The following is a 4,587-nucleotide window of genomic DNA, read 5'->3' as shown; positions in this document are numbered from 1 at the left end:
GTACTTTTGCATAACTTTTAGTAACTTTTAGTTGCTAAGTCCATGAAACCTATACATCATATTTAGTCCTTATTTCTGAAATCATATTTTATATCAGTGAAATATGGGCCACTCCATAGCCTTCCTTAGCCACTGTTCTACCTTGCATCAGGGGACATGATACTTTTCTGGGCTTCCTCCTGCAAAAGTTCTTCATATTTCAATGTCATCTCCAGGATTCTTTTACACGGGCTTTTATAGTCATTCTATAATGTCTGGCGAACACTTCCATTCATGAGTTTCAGTAAACATCTTTTAACTAGTGATTTCAAAAATCTGTAACTGAAGTCTAGATTGACTTTCTCCTAAAGCTAGAGTGAATGGCTTCTCCCACAATTTGACCCAAACTCACCTCAAACTTCTACCAAGAGACTTCACTTTGTTTAGTTGTTTTAACTTTTCTGATTTTCAGTTTTTACCTGTAAAATGAGAAATATACATATATATATATCAGAGAGGACTATTGTATACATTAAATGATGCAATACAGGTAGAAATACATGAACAGTTCCTGAACACAAGTTGTCAATAACATCAAACATCATCTACTTTCATTAAGAATTTCTTCTCATACTACCTCTTTGTTATATTGTATTGAGTAATCCTGCATTAGATCATTTTTCCATTCATCTTATGGCAAATACTCACTGACTACCTGCTAACATTCTAGACACTGAGTAAGACAAAAAAGGCTCTACCCTGACTAAGTTTGTACTCTACTGGTAATAATGATGTAATTATTCACTACAACACAGAAATTTGTGTGTGATATTTAACTTTTCTTTTCTTTATCTAATACTCAATCTAACCTCCCTTAATAATGAAATCCTTTCCAGTTGTTCTTATTATTTCTTTTTTTGTTTGCTAAATAAGTAACTGTATTCAAGTGGTGTACACCTGTCATTATTTAACATTAGCTCCAACTACTCTAATTTTCTTACTGTTCTCCAGCTAAATAAAATATTCCCAAACTTTGATTTAGCTTGTTTGTGCTGAATCATTTTTAAAAACTTTATATCTGAGGCATTTTATTACAAAAAAGTTGGAACTCATAAATTTATATGAACTTAAAATTAATCATACATGTGCTTCATTTTTTTAGCTTGTCCTTCTAGTAAATCTTTAGCTTCATTGATTTTGACTGCTACATAAGGAGATCCTCCTTTGTCTGGGTGATTTAAGAGCATAATTCGATGAGTATCTCTTATCTTTCCTTTATTGGCAGTAGGGCTTACACCTAGTATTAATGCTGCTTCCCGTTTTGTCATTTTGGATTCAAATCCACTCTGTAATAGTCACGGCTGAAGGCAGATTTTGGTAGTCTTTGAAAAACTTGTTTTACTTGAGGCTCCATATGCTTCGTGGCTTGTAAAACATAACAGCCTGCAAATCCTGCAACAGCAATGGTCAGCCCAACTGCTACCATGGCTCCGCAGGGCTCCCCTGTCTCCACTGGGAGTGTGTCTCATCCCCGCCCAGAGGGGTAGGTCTTCCTTATTATTTCTTAAATCCATTCCTTCTTCTAAGTTTGACACTATCAACTACAGGAATCACTAGCAACATAGTAATGTTATATAAAAGTTAAACTTCAGTTCCTCAGTTTCATTTGAATTGACTATAGTCTTGTGAGACTGAGCCCATGACCTACTGGGTCTGTGCTAATTCTAGATATAGCATTAGAAATTCTATAGAAAGCCCAGTTGATTTCTAGAGGTTTAGAAAACTGGTTGGTATGTTGTTAGAAGTGTTGAGTTAAAACGGTTTAGACTCTCCATTCTACAGTTAATCCTCCAGAGTGATTTCCAGGATACTGATTAACCATGCTATTCCTCTGTAAACAATTCCTCAGTATATTGCTACTAATTTCAGGACAAAAAAGATGTAGCCTGACTAAAAATAATCTCATATTACCTGGCCTTTCCCTATCACTCTTCATCTCCTCTGATTCCCTTTAAGTACCACCTGTGCAAGTCTTGCAATAGACAAATGACTTTAAAGAGCAGTTGGAATACAAATACTATCTGCTTTTATGTCTCATTACAAAGATATAGTAATCAAAAGTGTACACACTGAGATCAACTGGATAGAACTAAAGGACTAGAAAAAAGTTTTGTGCCAGTGGCTCCTGCCTTTAATATTAGTTTCTCAAGAGGCTAAGATCCAGAGGATCTCGGTTTGAAGCCCACTGGGTAGAAAAGCTGACAAGACTCTTTCTCCAGAATACACAGTAAAATGCAGGACTGGAGGTATGGTTTAAGTAATAGAGTGCCAGCCAAACAAGTAAGCTAAGCAAATGTGAGGCCTGCAGTTCAAGACCAGGTACTATTTCTACCCTCCAAAAGGATAGGAAAAGAAAAAGACCCCAAATTAAAACCTACTGATTTTTTATAAAAGCAATTCAGTGGAGAGGAGACAATTTTGTTTAAAAAAATGAAAGTTTCTAGGAACCTCTACAGTGCTTTCCAGGGTGGTTGATCAAGTTTACATTCCCACCAACAGTGTAGTAGCTAGTGTTTCCTTTTTGGCCTCAAAAGACTAAACAGAGAGCTCCTCTATAACTCAGCAATCCGACTCCTGGGCATTTACCATAATGGCCAGGACACACTAAAGGCCACGCTAAAGCTACCAGCACTATTATGTTCACTGCAATATTATTTACCATAGCTAAGATATGGAATCAACCAAGATGCCAATTAGTAGATGAATGGATCAAGAAAATGTAGTATATATACACAATGGAATTCTATGCTTCCATCAGAAAGAATGATATTGCCCCATTCATAAGGAAATGGAAAGACTTGGAAAAAATCATATTAAGTGAAGTAATCCAGACCCAAACAAACATAGGCTCTAGGGTTTCCCTCATTTGTAATAATTAATATATGTCTAGGACAATCCTAGCAGAAGACCACTCAATAGCAGAGGACAGCTCAATAGCTATGTACCTATGACCATACAAAATGATGCCAATCCAAATGAACTCCAAAGTATGGAAATAAGAGGATTTGGGGGTTTTATTTTGGCTTTGTTTTGTTTTTGTGTACTGTTTGCAGTTATTTCTTTTTTTCTTCCTTTTTTCTCTCTCTTTTATTCCCTGTGGTGACTGTTTTTGGTTTTGGTACCCTTTGTCTTGTATATAATTTTATTTGATTTGGGGAAGGGAAGGGGAACTATAACAGTGGGACAAAGGGAGAACTAATGTAACAGTGATATTCACTAGATACTGTTGGAAATGAACTTTACAACTTGGGGGGAAAGGGAGTCGGTAGGGAGGAAAAGCAGAGAAAATGAAGGAGGGGCTAAAAAAATGAAAGTTTTACAAAGCACCAGTGGCTCATGCCTGTAATCCTAGCTACTCAAGAGGCTGAAATCTGATAGTCCTGGTTCAAAGCTAGCCTGGGCAAAAAACTCTGTGGGACTCTTACCTCCAATAATCACAGAAAATCTGAAGTGGCACTGTGGTAGAGAGCTAGACTTGAGTAAAAGGAGCTCAGAGACAGTCTCCAGGCCCAGAGTTCAAGCCCTAGGATTAGAAAAAAGAGACAGTTTCACAATTGTACACCCAGAGGAGGAAAAAGGAAACTAAGCTCTTATTTCTCACACCTGTAATTGCAATTTAAAAGGCTGAGATCAAGAAGACTACACTTCAAAGCCACTCAAGGCAGAAACAACTACAAGAGCTCAAAATCAGCAGAAAGCTGGGCAGGGGAAGTGACTCAAGTAGTAGAATATCAGTCAAGCAAATAAGCCAAGCAAGTATCAGATCCTCAGTTCAAAGCCTAATGCTGCCAAAACAAACAAACAAACAAAAAAACAGGCAAAATAACTGAATAGACACTTATGGAAAAGGTATTTAAGAGACAACTATATGAAAAGATACCTAATATCTTTTGGGATTAAAAAAAGAAAAATTTAAATATCACAGTTAAAAAGAACAAATTCTGGTGCTCTCTGGAACAGTATGGTGAATAGTTAAAAAATAACACAGTTCATATGTTCAAACATTTAGAAGCCAGGATTTTGAAATAAATGCCAGAAGGAAATAAAATATTAAAGGTAATAGATATGCTCATTACCCTGAGTTGATTATTACCCACCCAGTGTATACATCAATCAAAACATGACAGTGTATGTCACAAATAATTACAAACAGTATGTGCCAATCATAAAAACAACCAAAGTTAATTTGATTTTTTTTCCCTAATTGGTGATGGAGGTTGAACTCAGGGCTTGGGTGCTGTCCCTGAGCTCTTCAGCTCAAGGCTAGCACTCTACTACTTTGAGCCATAACACCACTTCTGGTTTTCTGGCGGTTAATTGGACATAAGAGTCTCACAGACTTTCCTGCCTGGGCTGGCTTTGAACAGTGATCCTCAGATCTCAGACTCCTGAGTAGCTAGGATTACAGGTGTGAGCCACCAGTGCTCGGCCAAAGTAAATTTTAATTTAAAACAACTATAAACACATACCAGCACATGCTATCTAGATTTTCCATAATAAAACACCACTACCACTACCATGTGTTAGAAGAGGATTTGGAAAAACTGG

At 36.8% G+C, this 4,587-nt stretch overlaps 1 pseudogene across 1 annotated transcript; it reads right to left on the bottom strand.

Moving 5' to 3' along the window:
- Nucleotides 1–971: 971 nt before the first annotated feature.
- LOC105993483 lies at nt 972–1,465 on the bottom strand (annotated as a pseudogene). The gene has a single exon (XR_001175453.1). The product of XR_001175453.1 is annotated as a mitochondrial import inner membrane translocase subunit TIM14 pseudogene (transcript).
- Between the last annotated feature and the right edge of the window lie 3,122 nt (nt 1,466–4,587).

This window comes from Dipodomys ordii, unplaced genomic scaffold (genome assembly GCF_000151885.1).
Source record: "Dipodomys ordii isolate 6190 unplaced genomic scaffold, Dord_2.0 Scaffold96, whole genome shotgun sequence".
In the NCBI taxonomy this organism is placed as follows: Eukaryota; Metazoa; Chordata; class Mammalia; order Rodentia; family Heteromyidae; genus Dipodomys; species Dipodomys ordii.
The sequence above is the reverse complement of the archived record's forward strand: the minus strand, read 5'-3'. Positions and strand labels throughout refer to the sequence as shown.